Consider the following 14,942-nt stretch of genomic DNA (forward strand, 5'->3'; position numbering starts at 1 on the left):
AACCTAGGCATGGTCTAAGTTGGCTAGGTTGGTCCGTCCCGTTGATGCGGACTGAACCATAACCATAAAAAACCTTAGCCAAGTACCATCAACCTAGGCACAGTCCATCACAACCACAAAACAAATGAGCCAGTTAGCTTACCTTAGCTTGCGCCCCAGGAAGGGTAACTTCTCCTTACCCACAACCATTCGCTTGCCCGTTCTGCTGCTAAAGACATGTTACTAACCACCTGCCTTAGACTTCGACCACAAATGCCCAATTCAGACAGCAAGCCAATAGCAGATCTGGCCACAAACCCACGTGCACCGATTTCAATAGGCCTTAATCGTGCATTCCAACCTCGCTTGGCTGCCTCCTCTGCTATTTCAGTGTATTTAGCTCTCTTCAGCTCATTGCCTCTTCCACTCTGTCTTCCCAAGGAACAGTGAGTTCAATGAAGTAAACTATCTTCTCTGAATCCGACCATAGAATTACGTCGGGTCGTAGTTTAGTACTCACTATATGTGGAGGTACCACCATCTGCTGGCCAAGATCAACCTTCATTTCCCAGCCCGGCCCATTTTTCAACTGGCCAGTTTTACACCTGGCCTTCGCGGAACAAGGTTTATCCCCCTGACGTACAAAGTTAATTTGCCTTACCCCTTTACTAGCTGCTAATGAATTGACTTCTCTCCTTTTATCCTCTATTGCCGCTGCCACACATTTCAATACCTGGTTATGACGCCACGTATACCGCCCCTGGGTGAGACTTACCTTGCACCCTGATAGGATATGGTGGAGACTGCCCACACTCGAGCAAAGTATGCATTTATCCTCCTCACCAAACCATTGACTTAAATTCTTGGGAGATGGGAGCACATCGTATGTAGCACCTAACATAAATCTGATCCTACCAGCTTCCATGCCCCATAGATCTTTCCATTTAATCCGTCTTTTTTCCACCCCTTCCCAGTTCACCCACTGCCTTTGTTTTGCCTGAGACACTGCCTTAGTACATATTACATCCTCCTCCTGTCTATGCATTTCCTCCACTACCATTCCTCTTTTCTCCTGCAGAAGCCTTACTCCACAAGGGTTTACTTACGCCCACCCCTAGACCCCCCCGCCCATGCTGCACATGGCCCATTATATCCCTATGCTTCAATGCTGATTATATACAGTACAATCACAGGGGGCATTTGGGGTCCTCTTCATCCCAACAGGATTTATTATCCCACATGACTGGCTTAGGCATAGCAGACCCCCATTGGGAAATGTCTTACTGGGCCAGCCAGGTCTACTGCCAAACTGACCCAGTGCACCAACATGTGTGCTGTTATGTAACAGTCACTTAATCCCCCAGCTTCTCCAGCTTTTTTATTGGGTTATATAGAATCACAGGACATTTGAAGTCCTGTTTATCCTGACGGGATTCTTATTCTAATACTGACCTACTATTGGCTACACCAGATTTAGTTCAGTCAAATCAAGTCAAATCACTTTATTTATATAGCACATTTAAAAGCAACAGGAGTTGACCCAAAATGCTTTATAGTTGAGGCAAACAGGAAAGAGGCTGAGAGGGACAGATAGATACATACATGACACATAGGAGAATTTAAATGAAACATGTAAAAAACAAGTAATAATAAGAATAAAAACAGAGTAAAAATATACTGGTGTTAAAAAAAGTAGACTAGTAAAAGAAAAATATAAGAATACAATTAAAATATGTCCAGGTAAAGTAGTAAGTAATAGTAGGTAAAAACAAGAATAAAAGAGTGTAGCGTGTACTAAGGTAAAGATAAAATAGAAATAAAATAAATCAAAGTAAGGATGAAAAGCAAGTAAAATAGGAATAAAATAGGAGTAAAATGCACTGGGACAGAGATAAAATAGCAACAAGCAAGATGAGTGATATAAAATACAATAAAACTGTAATAAGGGAATGAACTTGACAAAACCATAGAGCCTCAGCCTGAGCTAAAAGCAAGAGAGTAAGTAAAGGTGGGGCATTATTTTTACCATCTGTGTCAGAATCAACATTATCACTTGACAAGCGGATGTAATTAAACCTGTTTTTCTTCTGACGTGCGACATAAACCGTGTTGACTCCCAAATCTGGAAAATGTCTAACTGTGCTACCCAAATGCCAGCCAGGTCTACTGTGAAACTATCAAACTACTGTCCCGTGTACCAGCATATGTGCTGTTATATAATAGTCACATAGTTCCCTCAGCTCCTCTAGGACCCTGGCTTAGAAAAAAAAATAACGCTGCAAATAGCAATGAGGGGGCCAAGCAGACAAGCTGGAGTTGCCATGGATTTTAAAAAGCAAGACATATGCAAGGATTAGTCTGAAGATCATCTGTGCCAAGTCCCATGACAAATGGACAAAATCTGTGACCTGTGAAAATGTTTTCTTGTTTCTGAGAAAATCCAAGATGGAGGCCAGATACATTTTTTTTACATCACAGGTTGGCATGTATTGGCCTAAGGACCACCCACAGTATTAACCTACACCCCTAGTCATTTTTAATTCCAAACACGTCAACAGATACGAGTCAAAATACATTTTTGCTAATTGCAGCACCCCCTAGTGGTCAAAGGTCACCACATTTTTTTGTGTGTTTCCTTTTAATCGGATGTTGAGTCCATGCACTGCACAGTTTGGTTTTGATACATGAAAGGGTTGCTGAGATATGACCTCACTTCCTATTTCGCAAACGGTTTCAAAAATGAATACGCAATGGGATAACTTTTGTGAGGCTTGTTCTGAAGATCAAGTCTGTCAAGTTTGGTGTTGATCGGACAAAATGTATGACCTGTGAAAAATGTGTTTCACTAAAATCCAAAAATTGACATTGAATTTGGCTTGGTCCAAGGATTCCAACGATACCTCATTTTTGAAAATCGGGCCAACGAGTCAAAAGTTTTGTGTGTCAACGCAAGTCCAACTTTGACCTGTTGGTGGTTCTATGGGCTGCCATAGACTCCAATGGCAGAAGAAAGAAGTTGCAATATAGCTGCAGAGCAGCAATGAGGGGGCCAAGCAGTTGAGCAGAAGTTGTTATTGCAACTGACATTGTTGTTTATTATTGCTATTCTCCTTATTATAGTCTGACCAACATTTTAATTTGTTCCCTGTTAAATTTAAATATTATATTGTTTTGTATTTGTATGTCGCTTTGGACAAAAGCGTATCCATAACCATAACCATATCCATAACCATAACTGAATGATAGGTGAAAGTGTTGCTAATTATGGTGCCCCAAATTTATTGTGCGTCCTCAGGTTGAGGCCACGAGTCCATGTACCTAGTTTGATGTTGATACGAGAAAGTGTTGCTAATTATAGTGCCCCTAGTGGTCAAAGGTTGCTACATTTATTTTGCATCCTCAGGATGTGGTAACGAGTCCATAAACCAAGTTTGGTTTCGATATGTGAAAGCATTGACGAGATAGGAGCTAATCTCCTGTAACTCTAGCGCCCCCACCCCCTAGTGGTCGAAGGTAACCAAATTTATTGTGTGTCCTCAGAATGTCCTAAGTTTGGTTTCTATACGTCAAAGCATTGCTGAGATATGAGCCTACTTCCTGTGATTATAGTGCCCCCTAGTGGTCAAAAGACTCCAAATTTATTGTGCGTCCTCAGGATGGGGTCCCAAGTCCATGTACCAGTTTGGTTTTGATACGTGAAAGCGTTGCTGAGATAGGAGCCTAGTTTCTATGATTATAACCAGGCTTAAGCAAAATTCCAGAATTGAATTGAAACTGGCTCTTAAATTTCAATTCAATTCTTGAATTTCACTTGCATTTCAATTGAGGTAGCAAACAGGAAGCAGAATTGCAATTCGAATTGTGCACAACCCTGATTATAACGCCCCGATAGTGGTCAAATGTCACCAAATTTCCTGAGCCTCCTCCTAGTTGGGTCCTGAGTCCAAGTATTGAGATTGGTTTTGATACGTGAAAGCCTCCCCAAGATATGAGTTCACTTCCTGTTTGGCGGCTTCGCCATTGTTTTCGATTGGCTGTGACGGGCAAACTCTTTCGAAAATCAATACAATGGAATAACTTTTGTTCGACTTTTCACAAGTTTTGTGAAAATCAGGAGAAACTTTGTGACCCTTGAAATCTTTCTATTGTTTTTGATGAAATTCAATATGGCGGAAGGTCCAACATGGCGGATATTGACATCACGGGGTGTGTTGAGTTTAGCCTTATCCAAGAATTCCAAATATATTGTGATATTCACAATTGGGCATACAGTTCAAAAGTTAATTGCATGGATGCAATGTCAACTTTAACCCATTGGTGGCTCTAGACTGCCTGTGGTTCAGACTTGATATTTGGTGAAATGATATATGGAAATATGCAATGAGGGGGCCAAGCAAGTAGGCTGGAGTTGCCATGACAACTTAATGCTGTTACATCAGACATATGGCCATAAGCTGTCAGAGCAAGTTTCATATCTAGCAACCAAAGATTGCCTGAGATATATGGTCACTTCCTGTTTGGCGGCTTCACAGCGGATTTCGATTGGCTGTTTTGGGTGAACACTTCAAAAATCAACACATATTGAAGTTCATCTGTGCCAAGTTTTGTGACAAACGGACAATGTCTGTGACCTGTGAAAACGTTTTTGCGTTTTGGACAAAATCGAAGATGGCTGCAAGATCGGTCATGTTGATGTCACAAGTTGGCCTGTGTCAGCCTAAGGACCTCACACAGTATAACCAGAGACCACTTGTAAGTTTTAATTCCAAACACATAAACAGCTACAGGTCAAAATGCCTTTTTGCTAATTGCAGCGCCCCCTAGAGGTCAAAGGTCAAATGTGTCAAATGTGATACATTTTTAAATTATGCCTTCCCTAAGAGAACTTTTGTCTCTACAGTCACTGAAGCAAATTTAAATTTGATAGGATTGCTAATTTTTGTCCTGAAATAAAAAATAAAAAAAACATGTTATACTGTATACTGATGCTATAACAAATAAAAATATAGCTGCAAGCAGCAATGTGGGGGCCAAGCAGTTGAGCAGGAGTTGTCATGGCAACCCAATGTTGTTACTTTATACACACACCCAATTAACCCCCCATCCCCCACACACACATATACACAGATAAACCTCCTCTCCCACACACCCCAATATCCCCCCACACATACGCATACCTCAAACATCACCAAATGTATTGTGCGTCCTCAGGTTGTAGTCACAAGTCCACATACCAAGTTTGGTGTCGAAACAAGAAAGTGTTGATAATTATAGTGCCAAATGTCACTAAATATATTGAGCGTCTTCAGGATGTGTCCCCGAGTCCATGTACCAAGTTTGGTGTCGATACGAGAAAGTGTTGCAAATTATAGCACCCCTAGGGGTCAAAGGTCGCAAAATTTATTGTGCATCCTCAGGATGTGGTCCCAAGTCCATGAACCAAGTTTGGTTTTGATACGTCAAAGCATTGCTGACATATGACCTAATCTTGTGTTACTCTAGCGCCGCCCTAGTGGTTGAAGGTCACCAGATTTATTTTGTGTCCTCAGGATAAGATCCCAAGTCCATATACTAAGTTTGGTGTCAATATGTGAAAGCATTGTTGAAATATGAGCCCACTTCCTGTGATTATAGCGCCACATAGTGGTCAAAAGTCATCAAAATTATTGAGCTTTTTCCTAATTGGGTTGTGAGACCATGTACTGAGTTTGGTGTTGATACGCAAAAGCCTTGATGAGATATCACTTCACTTCCTGTTTGGCGGCTTTGCCGCCAAACTTGATTGGTCACCACGGGCAACGGGTTTTCAATGTGGCTCCAAAAAGCAATGCATTTATGAGTCATGGTCTGAAGATCATCTGTGTCAAGTTTCGTGAAAATCGGACAAACTTTGTGACCTTTGATGCCTTTTAAGTGTTTTTGATGACATCCAATATGGCGGTTGGATCATTTATGTTGACGTCACATGTTGGCATGTGGCGGCCTAAGGACCTCTCAAGGTATTAACAGATATCACTAATATGCTTTAATTCCAAACACATGACCCGTTACAGGCTAAAATGTAATTTTGGTAATTATAGCGCCACCTATAGGTCAAAAGTCATCAAATTTATTGAGCGTCCTCCTAATTGGGTCCTGAGACCTTATACTGAGTTTGGTGTTTTGATCACGAATGCCTTGCTGAGATCACTTCACTTCCTGTTTGGCGGCTTCGCTGCCAAACTTGATTGGTCGTGACGGGCGACGGGTTTTGAATATGGCTCCTAAAAGCAATGCATTTATGAGTCATGGTCTGAAGATCATCTGCGTCAAGTTTCGTGAAAATCGGACAAACTTTGCCAACTGACATCACCAATTCACATCTGCGTCGAGTTCGGTCTCATCCAAGGATTCCAAATATACCTTAATGTTCAAAATGTGATGTACGGTAAATGCATAGATGCAATTCAACATTTGAAACGTTGGTGGCGCTAGAGCACTCAAAGTGCAGACTTGAAACTTTGATAAATTAAAGATATGACTGAACCGAATCAATGTGCTGAATATCCCAACTTTTTACTGTATGGTTCAATGGCAAATTAGCGTTTCGTTATAATAATAATAAGAAGAATACGTAGAATCACTATGGGTTGCCTCGCAGCTTCGCTGCTTGGCCCCCAAATATAGCTGCAAGCAGCAATGAGGGGGCCAAGCAGTATAGGCCAGAGTAGCCACGGTGACAAGATAGAACTCAGCAGACACCCGGGATCAACAGGGCTGAAACAGGGCTGAGTATTGCCACCGCCTCCGCTAGCCAGCCCCCCCCCACCTAATCACCCCAGCCCGTCCCACCCCGTCCTGCCCTGCCCTGCTCTTGCACGCACGCATTAGAATTAACTGGATGGAACATGTTGTCATCAGTTTCACATCAAAAAATAAAAGATTGATAAAACACATCAGCAACTACACATCAAAATGCTATATTGCTAATTACAGCACCCCCTAGAGGTCAAAGGTCACCAAATTGTTTGAGCGTCCTCCTAATGGGGTCATGAATATATGTAGTAAGTTTGGTTATGACACATGGCAGGGTGGCTGAGATATGAGCTCACTTCCTGTTTGGCGGCTTCGCCACCAAATTCGATTGGCTGTTACGGGCGAATGCTTTTGTCAATTGTTCCAGAGAGCAATATATTGATAGGTTATGGTCTGAAGATGGTCTGTGCCAATGTTGGTGAAGATCAGATGAAATTTGTGACCTGCGAAAACTTGTACGTGTTTTTGATTAAATCCAATATCAAATTACGATAACATCACAAGTTGGCTTGGGTCGGCCTAAGGACCTTCAACAATTGTACCAGACACCACTAGTGCATTTTAATTCTAAGCACAACTGCTGCTACAGGCCAAAAGGCATGTTTCTTAATTACAGCGCCCCCTAGAGGTCAAAGGTCACCAGATTTCTTGAGCGTCCCCCTGATTGGGCCCTGAGTCCATGGACTAAGTTTGGTTATGATAGATGAATGGGTTGCTGAGATATGAGCTCACTTCCTGTTTGGCGGCTTCGCCGCAAATTTCGATTGGCTGTTACGCGCGAACGGTTTTATTTTCGAAGACAAAAAGCAATGCATTAATGAGGCATGGTCTGTACATGATATCTGTGAAGTTTGGTGTCTATCGGACAAAATTTGTGACCTTTGATACGTTTTAAGTGATTTTGATGAAATCCAAAATGGCGGAAAATCCATCATGGCGGAAAATGACGTCATAGGGTGCGTTGAACTCGGCTTGATCCAAGGATTCCAATGATACCTCATTTATGACAATCGGGTCAACAGGTCAGAAGTTACGTACGTGAACGCAAGTCCAACTTTGGCCTGTTGGTGGCGCTAGAGCGCGGGAGGTGCCGACATGAAACTTGGTGACATGAATCATTGGACTGTTTCCAATCAGTGTGCCAAATTTCACAACTTTTCACTGGACGGTTCTATGGGCTGCCATTGACTTCAATGGCGGAAGCGTAATAATAAGAAAACGTAGAAACACAATGGGTGCCTTCGCAGCTTCGCTGCTTGGCCCCCAAAAATAGATAGACAAATAGATCATTAGACTTAATAACATTATGTGTAGTCAAGTTGAATGCATGAATCTGTGGACAGAGACAGTCAATAATATAGCTGCAAGCAGCAATGAGGTGGCCAAGCAGAATAGGCCGCAGTAGCCACGGTGATAAGATTGAATTCAGCAGATACCCGCCATCAACACTTTCAACAAGTTTCACATCAAAACATAATTGATTTTGTAGGGCTGAAACAGGGCTGAGTATTGTCACTGCCTCCGCCAGCCAGCCCCCCACCTAATCACCCCTGCCCGTCCCACCCCATCCTGCCCCGCCCTTGCACGAATGCATTAGAATGAACTGGATGGAACATGTTGTCATCAGTTTACATCAAAAAATAAAAGATTGATGAAACACATCAGCAACTACAGATCAAAATGCAATATTGCTAATTGCAGCACCCCCTACAGGTCAAAGGTCAACACATTTCATAAGCGTCCTCCTAATGGGGTCATGAATCCATGTAGTAAGTTTGGTTATGATACATGGCAGGGTTTTTGAGATATGAGCTCACTTCCTGTTTGGCGGCTTCGCCGCAAATTTCGATTGGCTGTTACAGCCGAATGCTTCTGTCAATTGTTCCAGAAAGCAATGCACTGATAAGGCATGGTCTGAAAATGGTCTCTGCCAATTTTGGTGAGGATCCGCTGAAATTTGTGACCTGCGAAAACTTGTATGTGTTTTTGATTAAATCCAATATGGCGGCCGAATCAATTATGATGACATCACAAGTTGGCTTTGGTCGGCCTAAGGACCTCCAACAGTATTACCAGACACCACTAGTGCGTTTTAATTCTAAGCAAAACTGCTGCTACAGGCCAAAACGCATGATACAGCGCCCCCTAGAGGTCAAAGGTCACCAGATTTCTTGAGCGTCCCCCTGATTGGGTCCTGAGTGCATGGACTAAGTTTGGTTATGATAGATGAATGGGTTGCTGAGATATGAGCTCACTTCCTGTTTGGCGGCTTCGCCGCAAATTTCGATTGGCTGTTACGCGCGAACGGTTTTAGTTCCGAAGACAAAAAGCAAGGCATTAATGAGGCATGGTCTGTAGATGATATCTGTGAAGTTTGGTGTCGATCAGACAAAATTTGTGACCTCTGATACGTTTTAAGTGATTTTGATGAAATCCAAAATGGCGGAAAACCCTTCATGGCGGAAAATGACGTCATAGGGTGCGTTGAACTCGGCTTGGTCCAAGGATTCCAACGATACCTAATTTTTGACAATCGGCCATACGGGTCAAAAGTTACGTGTGTGAACGCACATCCAACTTTGGCCTGTTGGTGGCGCTAGAGCGCTTAAGTTGCCGACATGAAACTTGGTGACATTAATCATGGGACAAATTTCACAACTTTTCACCAGACGGTTCTATGGGCTGCCATAGACTTCAATGGCAGAGGAATAATAACTAGACTGCATTTCCGGCGGGAACTGCGAAAGTGTGCTTGCCCTGGTCCGGTCAGCAACGTGAGCAGACAGTGGCATACGCTATGCTGAACCTGGCTTGATCCAAGCATTCTAACAGTGCCTTTCAGTGTTAGAGCAGTGGCAATATCTCAAAAGCTCTAGGAGAGGGTTATTCAACTATTGGCTTGCGGGGTGAATGCGGTTCGTTGGATTTTACCTGTGGCCTGCCTTCGAATTTAGCTATGACTAAGATCAAATCAATAAAATAAAACAACAGCAGTGATTGGCTGCAAAAATAAATAATGTCACGCGTCTTGCACCTCTCAAACTGGGCTATCAGGTAACCTAGAAGAATTGAAATAATGAAATATGACTAAGGCATTCAAATGCTGCTTGTTTGTCAGGATACTTTTTCACTGATTTATTTTAAAAATATGAGCTATGATTGTGAATGTTATATATTCCATCCCCTAATTCTGTTTTACTGGTTTATTTGACAAATAATCTATATGGATTTGCTAGTACCAGCTTCGCTGCTTGGCCCCCAAATATGTGATGTAGAAGTAGCCTGACGTAGCCATACTCAATTCTAGTCAGAATATGAGTCTGATACTGCTCCATTGGGACGTAATTATGGGGTGTGTTTCAACTGATACAGGGGTGGAATGCCTCTGCACTCAATTGGATAGACCTAACCAATCAGAGCAACAAAATAACTTACCGTGAGATGTAGGAAAAACATACAAACCATCCTTCTTCTCCACAAATGCCTTAACATTGTTTTCTGGTCTTTTGTAAAAGTTATTGTGCTGTCAACATCGGGCAGCCGTGGCCTACTGGTTAGCGCTTCGAACTTGTAACCGGAGGGTCGCCGGTTCGTACCCCGACAAGTAGGCACGGCTGAAGTGCCCTTGAGCAAGGCACCTCAAAAGAGTATATATACTTATACTTATATCTCATATAACACTCATTAGCGAAATCTAAGAGATACGTAGTGTAAAGTTCTAGAATTAAACTCAGACGCAGCAGGGTAATATTTTCGGCTCTTTACTGAACTTCAATCTCACAATCTCACACAGTTCGTGCATCCATGTTAGTGAATAATGCCCGACTTCCTACTCCCGCAGTTTTACTTAAACAATAAAGCCAGAGCGCCCCCTTGTGGCTTGAATGGAACAATGTTAAGACACAACACATATGAACATGAAACACTACAACATAACATCACATGTTATAAATCATAAACATTACACGTAGTAGGGTAGGCTATTAGGGAAAAAACTGATAGCCTATATTAAAAATAATTCTGTTGAACACTGATATGCTACAAACATGTTATAAACAGCTGGGAAAGGCTGTCGCAAATCCCTCGAACAGGTGGTCAATCTGTAGATTTCAAACGAACGAGGGAACAACATGTCACAATGCAACACGCTGTTTTCCCTTGATGAAAGTGAAACCATGAGTTTTCCCACATCTCAACTTTGCCCAAAGTTTTCAGAAATAATCGTTTTCAGTGATAAAACCTCATTTAACTGATAGCATATTTTTACTACCATATTTCTCTTAAGACTCAGTCAGGACGATGGAATATCAGGATCCAGGCTTTTATTCTTTTCAATGAGGGGCCAGTGCCCCTCAAGGGAGAGATGCATGTTTTGTGTCACCCCATCATGGGTTTCACCAGTATACTCTAACTATACAGAAACAAGTCTACCATATTTAAGTTACACACAAAGAGAAGGAGTTACCTACTAGTATGAATATGCAATGTAAAGGTGTGGTGTGTGGGGATGTGGTCTCTTGTTGTTGTGTCATCAGGCCTGGTCAGCTTTATTATTCTTTAATTAAGCTTCAAAGGCCTGGCCGCATATTGTTTTAACACCCCAACTTGCTCATGGCCAAATGGTGACAATAGGAGGTCTGCTCCCCCCATCCTTGTTCTAGTCTATACCAGCGGTCCCCAACCACCGGGCCGTGGCCCGGGACATTCCTAACCGGGCTGTAGCCTACGACAAGAGTTTAAAAAAATAATAAATAATAATAATAAACTCAATTTAATTCGCAATAATGTCACATTCGCAATAATACCCACTGACGATGGTGAGCCAGATACCTCAAAGAAAAAGAAGGGGTCATTCAATACGAAATATGACGAGTCATATTTAAAATATGGTTTCGCAGAGACCGGTGACTCGCATGCACCAAGTCCTTTATGTGTGGTATTTGGCGATAAGTTGTCAAACGAAGCAATGAAACCATCAAAGCTAATTCGACATCTAGAGTCCAAGCATCCTACACTTAAAGCCGCTGCAGAGATTTCTTACAGAAAAAAAGTCACCGTTAGCTGCATATTTTAATGACCTCAACCTGTCACTGCAGGGGAGAATGACGACTGTCTTTAAACAGATAAAGTCGCTGCATTTAAAGCCAAGCTTGATTTGTGGGTACGACGAGTGTTTCGGGGTGTATTTGATATGTTCCAAACAGTAGTGGGGGGGTTTTGGGAGAGACTGAGGCAGGGCCCTTTCTCTCGCAGCTGGTGCGCGATCACCTTGTTGCGCTTTCAAATGAGTTTGAGCGTTACTTCCCATCCTCCAAAGATCCACGGCATAGTATGGGGAATTGTGTTATTTTAGGAACGATTCATATAGATTTTTGCAACTGGTGTTTTTTTACTTGCTAGGACCCCATTGAATACAAAACAACCTGTTTCCAATTTTTTTCTTCATTTTCAGTGCCAAAATTCAAGATGGCGGACAATATATGCAGAAAAATAATATAAAGGCTTAAAGTGGTCAACTTTTTGATAAATATACACCTAATAAGGTAGACAAGTGAGATACAGACTATTTTCAAAAGATGTATTGCATCATTTGCCAAAAAAATTGGAGAAAAAATGGAAAAATTTAAAAAAAAGAGAAAAAAATCTGCATCTTGTTTCATTATTGAAGAGTTCAACAAAACATTGTCATTGTCACTCAAGTATTTATCCTCACCACTGTCACTGTCTTTTTAATATTGGTGTACATCTCCTCAGATCCTTCACAACTGCAAAGTTGCGTGAATGGTAAGTTGTTACTCTTGCAAGAACACCTTATACTGCATTGGCTGGCAAAACAACAACACTTCACAAGTTCCACAACAGCCTCTGGTGCTGGTGGAAGTTTTGACAGAACAGGAGCCCATTGCCCATCAACAATTTGTCTCCATCCCAGTGATAGTGAGTCAAGAATCTTTGGAGCAGGCACTGTATCTTGTGCCCAAACATTTGCTTGCCTGTGTGCTCTCAGAATTTCAATTTAATTTCAGTTATAGAGCGTCAGAACATTACACATGTCTCATGGCGCTTTACAGCAGGGGCGTCACTAGACTTTATTCACTGGGGCACGTGCCTAAGTAAAAGTCTCCAGTGCCCCAGTACAATTCTAGCGCTGCTCTCGCTGGAAATCACATTCATGAGTGCATCTCCGTGCCTGCTTTAATCATGACTCGAGCCTGTCACTTACCAGCCAATAAAAAAAACAAGGGAAAAAAAGGGGCCATAATAGCCAATCAGGAAATAGCACCTCTGTAGCTGGGTAAGATTAAACGCAACAACCTATAAAAATCGTTCACATGATTCTTCCGAGTATTTCGTCCGCTGGAGCTCGTCATATCACTTTGAGCACAGAGTAAGTCGTCCCCTGTTTTAATGTTACAACAAATTTACAACTTGTTTGACAGAAAAAATGACAAGTTGATCGCTGTTAGAGAATGTTGCCCACATAATTAGCATCTGTTTTTCAATGCTTAGCGTCGTAGCCTAAATTTAGCAACAGTTTACCAGCTTGTGCTCTCTCCCTCACACACTCACACCATGTGTAGGCTGCGTGCACACATGCGGACAATTAATAATGATTTATACGTATACTGGAGAGAGAGTCCTGTAAAAGTAGCCTATACTGTTTGTGAAGCTGTCCTACTGTAAAACTAAACATAGCCTTCTGATAAACTATTCAGAGATGGACATCAGACAATTCTTCCTGAACAGGCAGAGGGAAAGGAAAAGTGAGGAGAGATGAGGAGGACGAGGGAGGTATGATAATTGCCCACATTAAAGGTAACATTTATGCTGGTAATAGCCAGTGCTGTGATTTGATCAATGGTTTAATGGCAAACTTAAATAAGTTTGCTGCATTTGTAAATATAGCCTATAATAATCTACACAGAATCAGACTTCTGTGTAGATTATTAGGCTATATTTGCAAATTATCACCAAAAGTCAGTATGAAGGCTTTAGTAGGCTATTTAAGCTACAAAGAACTGCAGTATTGCCAGGATGACTACAGGACCCTTGCCTGGGAGGGAAGTATATCTCAATTTTGACTAAAAATAAGCTTCCCTTGTGTAGGAATGCCTATTAAATTCATACAGTGAGTATACAGTAGGCCAACTTATGCCTATGTGTTTGGATGTTGCTGCAGTGGCTGCTACAACAATTGAGGGAGAGAGTGCTGGAGGAGGAGAAGGAGGAGGAGACGAAGGTCGAAAAGAAGAAGAGAGGGGAGAAAGAGCACAGGCTGGGCAGTCCAGTACCGGGCAGGAGGAGGAGGAGGAGGAGGAGAGAGACAGGCAAGAAATGGATGAGGACATGATGGGGGCTAGACGTAAAAGCCATTTATTTCATATTGCGCGCACATTTAAATGTTTTTTTTTTATGTATTGAGTGTTGGGGGCCTGTGCCCCAGCAAAGCTCTAGGTCTAGAATTGCCCCTGCTTTACAGAGTGTTAAACATTCAGACAGAGCCCATGAGTAACAGGGGCGAGGAAAAACTCCTCGCCCCTGTTATGGGAGGGAGAAACATATAGGATGAAACCTCAAGCAGATCCACGACTCAAGGGCCTGACCCATCTGCCTGGGGTCAGTTACAGGACAGTAAGGTCTATATACAGAGAATAGAACATGGTATTTAGAGCCACCTGAGGTATATGTTACAAAGTGGTTGGATGGTTACATAACCAGTATGATAATGCATGAATCCTATTTAGTGTTAAGTTGAAATAGTCCAGTGTAGGGGATGAATTGTCCATAGGAATTAGGAGTTGTCATCGGGCAAATAGTGGGTCGCTAGGCTGCGCGGGCAGGAATCCGAGCATGGGGACAGCAATAGGCGATGGTAGGGCAATCATAGGGATGGGTTTTAGATTTTTCCACTCCCTGGTTGGGTTTTAGAGTTTTAAACATGTTCCACCGAAGGGCTTTAGCTGTTTAAAAAACCATGTTTTGAGGAGCTGACACACAAATTTCTCACATCCAGCTAACACGTCTGAAGATGGATGAGGACCTACTACAAGCCTACAAAGTGTGTTAATGACACCATCATGACTTGATTGACTTGAAACAGAAACCTTTCCTTTCCCACGGGATAAACGGTAAATGGCGGAACAAACGGTTGACTTTCAATTTCCTGA

The sequence above is a fragment of the Alosa pseudoharengus genome, unplaced genomic scaffold, assembly GCF_046254945.1.
Source record: "Alosa pseudoharengus isolate Yale_2024_CS ecotype anadromous, Long Island Sound unplaced genomic scaffold, YU_APseudo_1.1 YU_APseudo_1.1_scf_11, whole genome shotgun sequence".
NCBI lineage: Eukaryota > Metazoa > Chordata > Actinopteri > Clupeiformes > Clupeidae > Alosa > Alosa pseudoharengus.